This window comes from Pan paniscus, chromosome 9 (assembly GCF_029289425.2).
Source record: "Pan paniscus chromosome 9, NHGRI_mPanPan1-v2.0_pri, whole genome shotgun sequence".
Lineage (NCBI taxonomy): Eukaryota > Metazoa > Chordata > Mammalia > Primates > Hominidae > Pan > Pan paniscus.
In genome coordinates, this window is record NC_073258.2 from 50,986,211 (window position 1) to 51,002,699 (window position 16,489).

Below are 16,489 nucleotides of genomic sequence, written 5' to 3' on the forward strand. Positions count from 1 at the left end.
GCACTCTTTTTGTAGAATCTGCAAGTGGATACTTGGAGTGCTTTGAGGCCTAAGATGGTAAAGGAAATATCTTCACATAAAAACTAGACAGAAGCATTCTCAGAAACTTCTTTGTGATGGGTGCATTCAACTCACGGAGTTGAGCCTTTCTTTTGATAGAGCAGTTTTGAAACACTCTTTTTGTAGAATCTGCAAGTGGATATTAGGAGCGCTTTGATGCCTAGAGTGGAAAAGAAAATATCATCACATGAAAACTAGACAGAAGCATTCTCAGAAATTTATTTGCGATCTGTGCATTCAACTCACAGAGTTGCAGTTTTCTTCTGATGGAGCAGATTTGAGACACTCTTTTTCTAGAAACTGCAAGTGGATATTTGGAACGCTTTCAGGGCTACAGTGGAAAAGGAAATAACTTCACATAAAAAATAGCGCTTTGAGGCCTATGGTGCATAAGGAAATATCTTCACATAAAAAGGAGACAGAAGCATTCTCAGAAACTTCTTTCTGATGTGTGCATTCAACTCACAGAGTTGAACCTTTTTTTTTGATAGAGCAGTGTTGAAACACTCTTGTTGTAGAATCTGTAATTCCTTCTTGGAGTGCTTTGAGGCCTATGGTGGAAAAGTAAATATCTTCAAATAAAACCTAGACATAAGCATCGTCAGAATCTTCTTTGTGATGTGCACATTCAACTCACAGAGTTGAATCTTTCTTTTGATAGAGCAGTTTTGAAACAATCTTTTTGTAGAATCATCAAGTGGATATTTGTAGGGCTTTGAGGCCTACGGTGGAAAAGGAAATATCTTCACATAAAAACTAGCAGAACCATTCTCAGAAACCTCTTTGTCATGTGTGCATTCAACTCACAGAGTTGAACTTTTCTTTTGTTAGAACAGTTTTGAAGCACTCTTTTTGTAGTATCTGCAAGTGGATATTTGGAGCCCTTTGACCCGTACTGTGGAAATGGAAATATGTTCACATAAAAATGAGACAGAGGCACTCTCAGAAACTTCTTGGAGATGTGTGCGTTCAACTCACAGAGTTGAACATTCCTTTTGATAGATCAGCTTTGAAACACTCTTTTGTTGAATCTGCAAGTGGATATTTGGAGTGCTTTGAGGCCTATGGTGGAAAAGGAAATATCTTCACATGAAAACTAGACAGAAGCATTCTCAGAAATTTCATTGTGATGTGTGCATAGAACTCACAGAGTTGAACCTATTTTTTGATACAGCAGTTTTGTAACACTGTTTTTGTAGAATCTGCAAGTCGATATTTAGAGTGCTTTGAGGCCTAGGTTGGAAAAGGAAATATCTTCACATAAAAACTAGACAGAAACATTCTCAGAAACTTCTTTGTGATGTGTGCAATCAACTCACAGTGTTGAACCTTCCTATTGATAGATGAGTTTTGAAACCCTCTTTCTGTAGAATCTGCAAGTGGATATTTGGAGCACCTGGAATCCTATGGTAGAAAAGGAAATATATTCACATAGAAACTGCACAGAAGCATTCTCAGAAACATCTATGTGATGTGTGCATTCAACTCACAGAGCTGAACCTTTCTTTTGATAGAGCAGTTTTGAAATATTCTTTCTGTGGAATCTGCAGGTGGATATTTGGAGTGCTTTGAGGCCTGTGGTGGAAAAGGAAATATCTTCACCTAAAAACTATAGAGAAGCATTCTCAGAAACTTCTTTGTGATGTGTGCATTCAACTCACATAGTTGAACATTTCTTTTGATAGAGTAGTTTTGAAACACTCTTTCTGTAGAAACTGCTAGTGGATATTTGGAGCGCTTTGAGGCCTATGGTGGAAAAGGAAATATCTTCACATAAAAACTAGATAGAAGTATTCTCAGAAACTTCTTTGTGATGTGTGCATTCAATTCACAGCGTTGAACCTTCCTTTTGATACAGCCGTTTTGAAACACTCTTTTTGTGTAATCTGCAAGTGGATTTTTCGAACGTTTTGAAACCTGCGGTGGAAATGAAAATATCTTCACATAAAAACTGGACAGAAGCCTTCTCAGAAACTTCTTTTAGATGTTTGCATTCAAGTCACAGGGTTGAACCTTTCTTTTGATAGAGCACTTTTGAAACTCTTTTTGTAGAATCTGCAAGTGGACATTTGGATCGCTTTGAGGGCTGTGGTAGAAAAGGAAATATGTTCACATAGAAACTAGACAGAAGCATTCTCAGAAACTTCTTTGAAATGAGTGCATTCAATTCACAGTGTTAAACCTTTCTTTTGATTAAGAAGTTTGGAAACAATCTTTTTGTAGAAACTGCAAATGGATACTTGGAGCGCTTTTTGGCCTATAGCTGAAAAGGAAATATCTTCACATAAAAACTAGACAGAAGCATTCTGAGAAACTTTTTTGTGATGTGTGCATTAATCTCACAGAGTTGAACCTTTCTTTTGATTAAGAAATTTTGAAACACTCTTTTTTTGGAAACTGAAAGTGGATATTTGGGGTGATTTGAGGCCTAAGGTGGAAATGGAAATATCTTCACATAAAAAATCGACAGAAGCATTCTCAGAAACTTCTTTGTGATGTGTACATTCAACTCTCAGAGTTGAACTTTCCTTTTGTTTGAGCAGTTTGGAAACACTCTTTTTGTAGTAAATGCAAATGGATACGTGGAGCCCTTAGAGGCCTATAGCTGAAAAGGGAATATCTTCGTATAATAACTAGACAGAAGCACTCTGAGCAAGTTCCTTGTGATGTGTGCATTCATCTCACAGAGTTGGACCCTTCTTTTTATTTAGAAGATTTGAAATAGTCTTTTTGTAGAATCTGCAAGTGGATATTTGGAGCGCTTTGAGGCCTATGGTGGAAAAGGGAATATCTTCCATAAAAACTAGACAGAAGCATTCTCAGAAACTTCTTTTTGATGTGTGCATTCAACACTCAGAGTTGAATTTTTTTTTGATTGAGCAGTTTGGAAACACTCTTTTTGTAGTAACTGCAATTGGATATTTGGAATGCTTTCAGACCTATAGCTAAAAAGGAAATATCTTCATATAGTAACTAGACAGAAGCAATCTGAGAAACTTCTTTGTGTGCATTCATCTCACAGAGTTGAACCTATCTTTTGATTGAGAAGTTTTGAAACACTCTTTTTGTACAATCGCAAGTGGATAATTTGAGCATGTTGATGCCTCTGGTGGAAAAGGAATTATCTTCACATAAAAACTAGACAGAAGCATTCTGAGAAACTTCTTTGTTATGTGCGCATTTATCACACAGATTTGAAAATTTCTTTTGATTGAGCAGTTTGGAAACACTCTTTTTCTACAATCTGCAAGTGGATATTTGGAGTGCTTTGAGGTCTATGTTTAAAAAGAAAATATCTTCACATAGAAACTAGACAGAAGCATTCTCAGAAATTTCTTTGTGATGTGAGTATTCAACTCTCAGAGGTGAACTTTTCTTTTAATTGAGCATTTTGGAAACACACTTTTATTAGTAACTGCAAATGGATATATGGAGCGCTTTGAGGAATGTATCTGAAAAGGAAATATCTTCATATATAAACTACACTGAAACATTCTGAGAAACTTCTTTGTTATGTGTGCATTCACCTCACAGATTTGAACCATTCTTTTGACTGAGAAGTTTTGAAACACTCTTTTTGTAGAATCTGCAAGTGCATATTTGGAGTGCTTTGAGGCCTATGGTGGAAAAGGAAATATCTTCACATAAAAACAAGACAGAAGGATTCTGAGAAACTTATTTGTGATGTGTGCATTCACCTCACGGAGTTGAACCTTTCTTTTGATTGAGCACTTTTGAAACACTCTTTTTGTAGAATCTGCAAGTGGATATTTGGAGTGCTTAGAGGCCGATAGTGGAAAAGAAACATGTTCACATAAAAACTAGACAGAAGAATTCTGAGAAACTTCTTTGTGATGTGTTCATTCAACTCACATAGTTCAACCTTTCTTTTGATTGAGCAGTTTGAAAACACTCTTTGTAGAATCTGCAAGTGGATATTTGGAGAGCTTTGAGGCCTATGGTGGAAAAGAAAATTTCTGCACATAAAAACTAGACAGAAACATTCTCAGAAACTTTGTGATGTGTGCATTCAGCTCTCAGTCTTGAACCTTTCTTTTTATTGAGCAGTTTGGAAACAATCTTTTTGTAATAACAGCAAGTGGATATTTAGAGCATTTTGAGGCCTATAGCTGAAAAGGAAATATCTTCATAAAAACTACACAGGAGAATTCTGACAAACTTCTTTGTGATGTGTGCATTCATCTCAGAGAGTTGAACCTTTCTTTTCAATGAGAAGTTTTGACACACTCTTGTTGTGGAATCTGCAATGGATATTTGGAGCGCTTTGAGGCCTATGGTGGAAAGGGAAATATCTTCAAAGAAAAACTAGACAGAAGCATTCTCAGAAACTTCTTTGTGATGTGTGCATTCAACTCATAGAATTGAACCTTTCTTTTGATTGAGCTGTTTGGAAACACTCTTTTTATAGTAACTGCAAATGGATATTTGGAGCGCTTTAAATCCTATAGCTGAAAAGGAAATATCTTCACATAAAAACTAGACAGAAGCATTCTCAGAAACTTCCTTGTGATGTGTGCATTCAAATCTTGGAGTGGAACCATTCTTTTGGTTGAGCAGTTTGGAAACACTCTTTTTGTAGTAAATGCAAATGAATATTTGGAGTGCTTTGAGGCCTATAGCTGAAAAGGAAATGTCTTCACATAAAAACTACACAGAAACATTCTGAGAAACTTCTTTTTGGTGTGTGGAATCATGTCACAGATTTGAACCTTTCTTTTGATTGAGCAGCTTTGAAAAACTCTTTTTGAAGAATCTGCAAGTGGATGCTTGGAGTGCATTAAGGCCTATGGTGGAAAAGGAAATATCTTCACATAAAAACTAGGCGGAAGCATTCTCAGAAACTACTTTGTGATGTGTGCTTATAACCCTCAGATTTATGACTTTCTTTTGATTGAGCAGTTTGAAAACAATCTTTTTGTAATAACTGCAAAAGGATATTTGGATCACTTTGAGGCTTATAGCTGAAAAGGAAATAACTTCACATTAAAAACTGGACAGAATCATTCTGAGAAACTGCTTTTTGACATGTGCCTTCATCTTACAGAGTTGAACCTTTCTTTTCAATGAGAAGTTTTAAAACACTCTTGTTGTAGAATCTGCAATGGATATTTGGAGCGCTTTGAGGCCTATGGTGGAAAGGGAATTATCTTCAAAGAAAAACTAGACAGAAGCATTCTCAGAAACTTCTTTGTGATGTGTGCATTCAACTCACAGAATTGAAACTTTCCTTTGATAGAGCAGTTTGGAAACACTCTTTTTATATTAACTGCAAATGGATATTTGGAGTGCTTTGAATCCTATAGCTGAAAAGGAAATATCTTCACATAAAAGCTAGACCGAAGCATTCTCAGAAACTTCTTTGTAATGTGTGCATTCAAATCTTGGAGTGGAACCATTCTTTTGATTGAGCAGTTTGGAAACACTCTTTTTGTAGTAACTGCAATTGGATATATGCGGTGCATTGAGATCTATATCTGAAAAGGAAATATCTTCATATAAAAACTACACAGAAGTATTCTGAGAAACTCTGTTATCTGTGTATTCATCTCACAGAGATAAACAATTGTTTTGATTGAGAAGTTTTGAAACAATCTTTTTGTAGAATCTTCAATTGTTTACTTGGTGCACTTTGAGGCCTGTGGTGGAAAAGGAAATATCTTCACATAGAAACTAGACAGAAGTATTCTCAGAAACTTCTTTGTGATGTGTGCATTCATCTCTCATTGTTGAACTGTTTTTTGATTGAACAGTTTGGAAACATTCTTTTTGTAGTAACTGCAAATGGATATTTGGGGCGCTTTGTGACCAATAGCTGAAAAGGAAATATCCTCAAATAAAAACTAGACAGAAGCATTCTGAGAAACTTCTTTGTGATGTGTGCATTCAACTCACAGAGTTGAACCCTTCTTTTAACAGAGAAGTTTTGAAACACTCTTTTTGTAGGATCTGCAAGTTGATATTTGGAGCGCTTTGAGGCCTATGGTGGAAAAGGAAATATCTTCACATAAAAACTAGACAAAAGCATTCTTAGAAGCCTCTTTGTGATGTGTGCATTCAACTCACAGAGTTGAACATTTCTTTTGAGTGAGCATTTTGGAAACACTCTTTCTGTAGAATCTGCAAGTGGATATTTGGAGTGCTTTGATGCCTACTGTGGAAAAGGAAATATCTTCACATAAAAATTAGACAGAAGCATTCTGAGAAACTACTTTGTGATGTGCGCATTCATCTCATACATTTGAGCCTTTCTATTGATTGAGCAGTTTTGAAACACTCATTTTGTAGAATCTGCAAGAAGAGATTTGTAGTGCTTTGAGGCCTATGGTAGAAAAGAAAATATCTTCACATAGAAACTAGAGAAAACATTCTCAGAATTTTCCTTTTTATGTGTGCATTCAACTCTCATAGTTGAACCATTCTTTTGATTGAGCAGCTTGGAAACACTACTTTTCTAGAAACTGCAAATGGATATTTAGAGTGCTTTGAGGGCTGTAGCTGAAAAGGAAATCGCTTCATATAAAAACTAGACAGGAGAGTTCTGAGAAACTTCTTTGTGATGTGTGGATTCATCTCACAAATTTGAACCTTTCTTTTGGTTGAACAGCTTTGAAACATTGTGTTTGTAGAATCTGCAAGTGGATATTTGGAGTGCTTTGATTCGTATTGTTGAAAAGGAAATATCTTCACATAAAAACTAGATAGAAGCATTCTTAGAAACATCTTTATGATGTGTGCTTTCAACTCTCAGAATTGAACCTTTCCTTTGATTGAACAGTTTGGAAACATTCTATTTGTAGTAACTGCAAATGGATATTTGTTGGGCTTTGAGGTCTATAGCTGAAATGGAAATATCTTTACATAAAAAATAGAAGCGTTCAGAGCAACTACTTTGTAATGTGTGTCTTCATCTCAGAGAGTTGAACATTACTTTGGATTAAACAGTTTTGAAACACTCTTTGTAGAATCTGCAAGTGGATATTTGAAAGGCTTTGAGGCCTATGGTGGAAAAGGAAATATTTTCACATAAAAACTAGACAGAAGCATTCATAGAAACCTCTTTGTGATGTGTGCATTCAACTCTCAGAGTTGAACTTTTCTTTTCATCGAGCAGTTTGGAAACATTGTTTTTGTAGTAACTGCAAGTGGATATTTGGAGCGCTCTGAGGCCCAAAGCTGTAAAGGAAACATCTTCACATAAAAACTAGACAGAATCTTTCTGAGAAACTTCTTTGTGATGTGTGGATTCATCTCACAGGGTTGAAACTTTCTCTTGATTGAGAAGTTTTGAAACAATCTTTTTGTGGAATCTGCAAGTGGATATTTGGAGCGCTTTGAGGCCTACCATGGAAAAGGAAATATCTTCACATAAAAAGTAGACAGAAGCAGTCTCAGAGACTTCTTTGTGATGTGTGCATTCAATTCACAGAGTTGAACCTCCCTTTTGATAGAGGAGTTTTGAAACACTCTTTTTGTAGGATGTGCAAGTGGATATTTGGAATGCTTTGAGGCCTATGGTGGAAAAGGAAATAACTTCACATAAAAACTAGACAGAAGAATTCCTGGAAACTTCTTTGTGATGTGTGCATTCAACATACAGAGTTGAAACTTTTTTATGATAGAGCAGTTTTGAAACACTCTTTTTGTAGAATCTGCAAGGGGATATTTGGAGCGCTTTGAGGCCTGTGGTGGAAAAGGAAATATCTTCACATAAAATCTACACAGAAGCATGTTCAGAAACTTCTTTGGATGGGTGCATTCAACTCACAGAGTTGAAACTACGTTTTGATAGAGCAGCTTTCAAACACTTTTTTTGTGGAATCTGCAAGTGGATATTTGAAATGTTTTGAGGCCTACGGTGGAAAAGGAAGTATCTTCACATAAAAACTACATGGAAACATTCTCAGAAAATTATTTGTGATACGTGCATTCAATTCACAGAGTTGAATATTTCTTTTGATAGAGGAGTTTTGAAACACTCTTTTTGTAAAATCTGCAAGTGGATATCTAGAGTGCTTTGAGGCCTATGGTGTAAAAAGAAATTTCTTCACATAAAAACTAGACAGAAGCATTCTCAGAAACAACTTTGTGATGTGTGCATTCAACTCAAAGAGTTAAACCTTCCTTTTGATAGAGAAGTTTTGAAACACTGTTTTTGGAGAATCTGCAAGTGGTTATTTGGAGCGCGTTGAGACCTGTGGTGGAAAAGGAAATATCTTCAAATAAAAACTAGACTGAAGCATTCTTAGAGATTTTTTGAGTGCTTTGAGGCCTATGGTGGAAAAGGAATTATCTTCACATAAAAACTAGACGGAAGCAGTCTCAGAAACTTCTTTGTGATGTCTGCATTCAAGTCACAGAGTGGAACCTTCCTTTTGATAGAGCAATTTTGAAATACTATTTTTGGAGAATCTGCAAGTGGGTATTTGGAGCGCTTTGAGGCCTATGGTGAAAAACGAGATATCTTCACATCAAAACTAGACAGAAGCATTCCCAGAGACTTCTTTGTGATGGGTGCATTAAACTCACAGAGTTGACCCTTTCTTTTGATAGAGCAGTTTTGAAACACTCCTTTTGTAGAATCTGCAAGTGGATATTTGGAGCACTTTGATGCCTATGGTGGAAAAGGAAATATCTTCACAAAAAAACTAGACAGAAGCATTCTCAGAGATATTTGGACCGCTTTGAGGCCTACGGTGGAAAAGGAAATATCTTCACTCATAAACTTGACAGAAGCATTGCCAGAAACATCTTTGAAATGTGTGATTTCAACTCACAGGGTTGAACCTTCCTTTTGATAGAGCAGTTTTGAAACACTCATTTTGTAGAATCCGCAAGTGGATATTTGGAACGCTTTGAGGCCCACGGTGGGAAAGGAAATATCTTCACATAAAAACTAGAGAGAAGCATTCTCAGAAACTTCTTTGTGATGTGTGCATTCAACTCAGAGAGTTGAGCCTTCCTTTTGATAGAGCAGTTTTGAAACACTCTTTTTGTAGAATCTGCAAGTGGATATTTGGAGGGCTGTCAGGCCTATGGTGGAAAAGGAAATACCTTCACATAAAAACTAGACAGAAACATTCTCGGAAAATTCTATGTGATGTGTGCATTCAACTCAGAGTGGAACCTTTCTTTTGATAGAGGAGTTTTGAAACACTCTTTTTGTGGAATCTGCAAGTGGATATTTGGAGCGCTTTGAGGCCTATGGTGAAAAAGGAAATATCTTTACATAAAAAATAGACAGAAGCACTCTCAGAAACACCTTTGTGATGTGGGCATTCAACTCACAGAGTTGAACCTTTCTTTTGATAGAGCAGTTTTGAAATGCTCTTTTTGTAGAATCTGCAAGTGGATATTTGGAACGCTTTGAGGCCTATGGTGGGAAAGGAAATATCTTCACATAAAAACTAGACAGAAACATTCTCAGAGATATTTTGAGCACCTTGAGGCCTACGGTGGAAAAGGAAATATCTTCACATTGAAACTAGATTGAAGCATTCTCAGAAACTTCTTTGTGATGTGTGCATTCAACTCACAGAGTTGAAATTTCCTTTCGATATTGCAGTTTTGAAACACTCTTTGTAGGATTTGCAACTGCATATTTGGAGCGCTTTGAAGCCTACAGTGGAAAAGAAAATATCTTCAGATGAAAACTGGACAGAAGCAGTCTCATAAACTTCTTTGTGATATGTGCATTGAACTCTCAGAGTTGAACTTTCCTTATGATATAGCTGTTTTGAAACACTATTTTTGTAGAATCTGCAACTGGATATTTGGAGAGCTTTAAGGGCTATGGTAGAAAAGGAAATATCTTCACCGAAAAACTAGACAGAAGCATTCTCAGGAACTTCTTTGTTATGTGTGCATTCAACTCAGAGGGTTGAGACTTCCTTTTGATAGAGCAGTTTTGAGACACTCTTTTTGTAGAATCTGCAAGTGGATATTTGGAAACTTTGAGTCCTGTGGTGGAATAGGGTATATCTTCACATAAAAACAAGACAGAAGAATTCTCAGAAACTTTCTTGTGATGTGTCCATTCAACTCACAGAGTTGAACCTTTCTTTTGACAGAGCAGTTTTGAAACACACTTTTGGTAGCATCTGCAAGTGGATAATTGGAGCGCTTTGAGGCCGACGGTGGAAAAGGAAATATCTTCACAGAAAAATTAGACAGAAGCATTCTCAGAGATATTTGGAGAGCTTTGAGGCCTACGGTGGAAAAGAAATATCTTCACACACAAACTTGACAGAAGCATTGTCAGAAACTCCTTTTGGGTGTGTGGATTCAACTCACACAGTTGAACCTTTCTTTTGATAGAGCAGTTTTGAGACACCCTTTTTGTAGAATTAGCAGTGCATATTTGGAGGAATTTGAGGCCTATGGTGGAAAAGGAAATATCTTCACATAAGAACTAGACAGAAGCATTCTCAGAGATATTTGGAGCACTTTGAGGCCTACGGTGGAAAAGGAAATATGTTCACATAGAAACTACACAGTAGCAATCTCAGAAACATCTTGTAATGGTTGCAATCAACTCACACGTTTGAACCTTCCTTTTGATAGAGCAGTTTTGAAACACTCTTTTTGTAAAATGTGCAAGTGGATATTTGGAACGCTTTGAGACCTATGGTGGAAAAGGAAATATCTTCACATAAAAACTAGACAGAAGCATTCTTAGAAACTACTATGTGATGTGTGCATTCAACTGACAGAGTTGAACCTTCCTTTTGACAGAGCAGTTTTGAAACACTCTTTTTGTAGAATCTGAAAGTGGATGTTTGGAATGCTTTGTGGCCTATGGTAGAAAAGGAAATATGTTCTCATACAAACTAGACAGAAGCATTCTCAGAAATTTCTTTGTGAAGTGTGCATTCAACTCCCAGAGTTGAACCTTCCTTTTGATAGAGCAGTTTTTACACACTCCTTTTGCAGAATGTGTAAGTGGATATTTGGAACAATTTGAGACCTACGGTGGAAAAGGAAATATGTTCTCATAAAAACTAGACAGAAGCATTCTCAGAAACTACTTTATGATGTGTACGTTCAACTCACAGAGTTGAACCTTTCTATTGTTAGATCAGTTTTGAAGCACCCTTTATGTAGAATCTGCAAGTGGATATTTGGAGCGCTTTGAGGCTTATGGTGGAAAAGGAAATATCTTCACATAAAAACTAGACAGAAGCATTCTCAGAGATATGTGAAGCGTTTCGAGGCCTACGGTGGAAAAGGGAATATCTTCAAATAGAAACTAGACAGAAGCAATATAACAAACTTATTTGTGATGTGTGCAATCAACTCACAGGTTTGAACATCCCTTTTGACAGAGCAGTTTTGAAACACTGTCTTTGCAGAATGTGCAACTGGATATTTGGAATGCTTTGAGGCCTACGATGGAAAAGGAAATATCTTCACATAAAAACTGGACAGATGCATTCTCAGAAACTTCTTTGCGATTTGTGCATTAAACTCACAGAGTTGAACCCTTGCTTTGGCAGAGCAGTTTTGAAACCCTCTTTTTGTAGTATCTGCAAGTGGATATTTGGAGGGCTTTGAGGACTAGAGTGGAAAAGTAAATATCTTCACATAAAGACTAGACAGAAGCATTCTCAGAAACTTCTTTGTGATGTGTGCATTTAACTCATAGATTTGAACCTTCCTTTTGATAGAGCAGTATTGAAACACTCTTGTTGTAGTATCTGCAATTCCTTCTTGAAGCACTTTGAGGCCTATCCTGGAAAAAGAAATATCTTCACATAAAAACTAGACAGAAGCTTTCTCAGAAACTTCTTTGTCATGTGTGCATTCAACCCACAGAGTTGACCTTGTCTTTCGTTAGAACAGTTTTGAAGCACTCTTTTTGTAGGATCTGCAAATGGATATTTGGAGCACTTTGATGCCTACTGTGGAAAAGGAAATATCTTCACATAAAACCGAGAGAGAGGCATTCTCAGAAACTTCTTGCAGATGCGTGCATTCAACTCAGAGAGCTGAAAGTTCCTTTCGATAGATCAGTTTGGAAACACTCTTTTTGTACAATCTGCAAGTGGATATTTGGAGCGCATTTAGGCCTATGTTGGAAAAGGAAACATCTTCACATAAAAACTAGACAGAAGCATTCTCAGAAACTTCTTTGTGATGTGTGCATTCAACTCACAGAGTTGAACCTTCTTTTGATAGTGCAGTTTTGAAACACTCCTTTGGAGAATCTGCAAGTGGATATTTGGAGCGCTTTGAGGCCTATGGTGGAAACCGGAATATCTTTACATAAAAACTAGACAGAGGCATTCTCAGAAACTTTTTTATGATGTGTGCATTCAACTCAGAGTGGTAAAATTTCCTTTTGGTAGAGCAGATTTGAAAAATTCTTTTTGTGGAATCTGCAAGTGGATATTTGGAGCACTTTGAGGACTATGGTAGAAAAGGAAGTATCCTCATATAAAAAGTAGACAGAAACATTATCAGAAACTACATTGTGATGTGTGCATTCAAGACACAGAGTAGAACCTTCCTTTTGACAGAGCAGTTTTGAAACACTCTTTTTGTAGAATCTGCAAGTGGATGTTTGAAACGCTTTGAGGCCTGCAGTGGAAACGGTATATCTTCACATAAAAACTAGACAGAAGTATTCTCAGAAACTTCTTTGTTATGTGTGCATTCAACTCAGAGAGTTGAACCTTCCTCTTGGTAGAGCAGTTTTGAAACACTCTTTCTGTGGAATCTGCAAGTGGATATTTGGTGTGCTTTGAGGACAATGGTAGAAAAGAAAGTATCTTTATATGAAAACTAGACAGAAGAATTCTCAGAAACTACTTTGTGATGTGTGCATTCAACTCACAGAAGTGATCCTTCCTTTTGATAGAGCAGTTTTGAAACACTCTTTTTGTAGAATGTGCAAGTAGACACTTGGCTTGCTTTGAGGCCAATGGTGGAAGAGGAAATATCTTCACATAAAAGCTAAATAGAAGCATTCTCGTCTGCTGGACTGAGCTGGTTGCCTCATGTTATTGTGCGGGCGACTCACTTTATCCCAATTTCTTGATACTTTTCCTTCTGGAGGTCCTATTTCTCTAACATCTTCCAGAAAAGTCTTAAAGCTGCCTTAACCTTTTTTCCAGTCCACCTCTTAAATTTTTTCCTCCTCTTCCTCTATACTAACATGAGTGTGGATCCAGCTTGTCCCCAAAGCTTGCCTTGCTTTGAAGCATCCGACTGTAAAGAATCTTCACCTATGCCTGTGATTTGTGGGCCTGAAGAAAACTATCCATCCTTGCAAATGTCTTCTGCTGAGATGCCTCACACGGAGACTGTCTCTCCTCTTCCTTCCTCCATGGATCTGCTTATTCAGGACAGCCCTGATTCTTCCACCAGTCCCAAAGGCAAACAACCCACTTCTGCAGAGAATAGTGTCACAAAAAAGGAAGACAAGGTCCCGGTCAAGAAACAGAAGACCAGAACTGTGTTCTCTTCCACCCAGCTGTGTGTACTCAATGATAGATTTCAGAGACAGAAATACCTCAGCCTCCAGCAGATGCAAGAACTCTCCAACATCCTGAACCTCAGCTACAAACAGGTGAAGACCTGGTTCCAGAACCAGAGAATGAAATCTAAGAGGTGGCAGAAAAACAACTGGCCGAAGAATAGCAATGGTGTGACGCAGCACCTACCTACCCCAGCCTCTACTCTTCCTACCACCAGGGATGCCTGGTGAACCCGACTGGGAACCTTCCAATGTGGAGCAACCAGACCTGGAACAATTCAACCTGGAGCAACCAGACCCAGAACATCCAGTCCTGGAGCAACCACTCCTGGAACACTCAGACCTGGTGCACCCAATCCTGGAACAATCAGGCCTGGAACAGTCCCTTCTATAACTGTGGAGAGGAATCTCTGCAGTCCTGCATGCAGTTCCAGCCAAATTCTCCTGCCAGTGACTTGGAGGCTGCCTTGGAAGCTGCTGGGGAAGGCCTTAATGTAATACAGCAGACCGCTAGGTATTTTAGTACTCCACAAACCATGGATTTATTCCTAAACTACTCCACGAACATGCAACCTGAAGACGTGTGAAGATGAGTGAAATTGATATTACTCAATTTCAGTCTGGACACTGGCTGAATCCTTCCTCTCCCCTCCTCCCATCCCTCATAGGATTTTTCTTGTTTGGAAACCACGTGTTCTGGTTTCCATGATGCCTATCCAGTCAATCTCATGGAGGGGTGGAGTATGGTTGGAGCCTAATCAGCGAGGTTTCTTTTTTTTTTTTTTCCTATTGCATCTTCCTGGAGAAAATACTTTTTTTTTTTGTTTGTTTTTGAGACGGAGTCTTGCTCTGTCGCCCAGGCTGGAGTGCAGTGGCGCGGTCTTGGCTCACTGCAAGCTCCGTCTCCCGGGTTCACGCCATTCTCCTGCCTCAGCCTCCCAAGCAGCTGGGACTACAGGCGCCCACCACCTTGCCCGGCTAATATTTTGTATTTTTAGTAGAGATGAGGTTTCACTGTGTTAGCCAGGATGGTCTCGATCTCCTGACCTTGTGATCCGCCCACCTCGGCCTCCCTAAGAGCTGGGATTACAGGCGTGAGCCACCGCACCCTGCCTAGAAAAGACATTTTAATAACCTTGGCTGCTAAGGACATTGATAGAAGCCGTCTCTGGCTGTAGATAAGTAGATCTAATACTAGTTTGGATATCTTTAGGGTTTAGAATCTAACCTCAAGAATAAGAAATACAAGTACAAATTGGTGATGAAGATGTATTCGTATTGTTTGGGATTGGGAGGCTTTGCTTATTTTTTAAAAACTATTGAGGTAAAGGGTTAAGCTGTAACATACTTAATTGATTTCTTACCATTTTTGGCTCTGTTTTGCTATATCCCCTAATTTGTTGGTTATGCTAATCTTTGTAGAAAGAGGTCTTGTATTTGCTGCATCGTAATGACATTAGTACTACTTTAGTTGGTTTAAGTTCAAATGAATGAAACAACTATTTTTCCTTTAGTTGATTTTACCCTGATTTCACCGAGTGTTTCAATGAGTAAATATACAGCTTAAAAAAAAAAAAAAAAAAAAAAAAAAAAAAAAGAAGCATTCTCAGAAACTACTTCAAGATGTGTGCATTCAACTCACAGAGTTAAACATTGCTTTAGACAGTGCAGTTTTGAAACACACTTTTTGTAGAATCTGCAAATGTATATTTGGAGCACTTTGAGACCTTCGGTGGAAACGGGAATACCTTCACATAAAAACTAGACAGAAGGATTCTCAGAAACTTCCTTGTGATGTGTGCATTCAACTAAAAGAGTTGAATTTCCTTTTCATAGAGCAGTTTTGAAATTCTCATTTGTAGAATCTGCAATCGGATATTTGGACCACTTTGAGATCTACAGTGGAAACGGGAATATCTTCACAGAAAAACTAGACAAAAGCATTCTCAGACACAACTTTGTGATGTGTGAATTCAACTCAGAGTGTTGAAGCATCCTTTTGATAGAGTACTTTTGAAGCACTCTTTTTGTAGAAAGTGCAAGTGGATATTTGGATCACTTTGAGGCCCAAGTTTGAAAAGGAAATATCTTCATATCAAAACTAGACAGAAGCATTCTCAGAAAATACTTTGTGATGTTTGCATTCAACTCACAGAGTTGAACATTCCTTTTGATTGAGCACTTTTGAGACACTCTTTTCGTAGAACCTGCAAGTGGATATTTGGAGCGCATGGAGGCCTATGGTGGAAAAGGAAATATCTTCACTTAAAAACTAGACAGAAACATTCTCGGAAACTTCTTTGTGATGTGTGCATTCAACTCACAGAGTTGAACTTTCCTTTTGATAGATCAGTTTAGCAACACTCTTTTGTAGAATCTGCAAGTGGATATTTGAGTGCTGTGTGGCCTATAGGGGAAATGGGAACATCTTCACATATAAACTAGACAGAACCATTCTCAGAAACTTCTTTGTGACGTGTTCATTCAACTGACAGAGTTGAACCTTTCTTTTGATAGAGCGGGTTTGAAACACTCTTCTTGAAGAATCTGCAGGTAGATTTTGAGGCCTATGGTAGGTAAGGAAATATCTTCATATAAAAATTAGACAGAAGCATTCTCAGAAATTTCTCTGTGATGTGTGTATTCAACTCACAGAGTTGAACCTTCTTTTTGACAGAGCAGTTTTGAAACCCTCTTTTTGTAGAATCTGCAAGTGGACATTTGGAGCGATTTGAGGCCAATGGTGGAAAAGGAAATATCTTCATGTAAAAATTAGTCAGAAGCATTCTCAGAAACTTATTTTTGATGTGTGCATTCAAATTACAGAGTTTGAACTTTCTTTTGATAAAGCAGTTTTAAACACTCTTTTTGTAGAATCTGTAAGTGGACATTCGGAGCACTTTGAAGTCTTCGTTGGAAATGGGAACATCTTCA

General features: G+C 37.7%; 1 pseudogene; it reads left to right on the plus strand.

Moving 5' to 3' along the window:
• Nucleotides 1-13,074: 13,074 nt before the first annotated feature.
• On the plus strand, nt 13,075-15,128 carry LOC100989369 (homeobox protein NANOG-like; annotated as a pseudogene).
• The last annotated feature ends 1,361 nt before the right edge of the window (nt 15,129-16,489 follow it).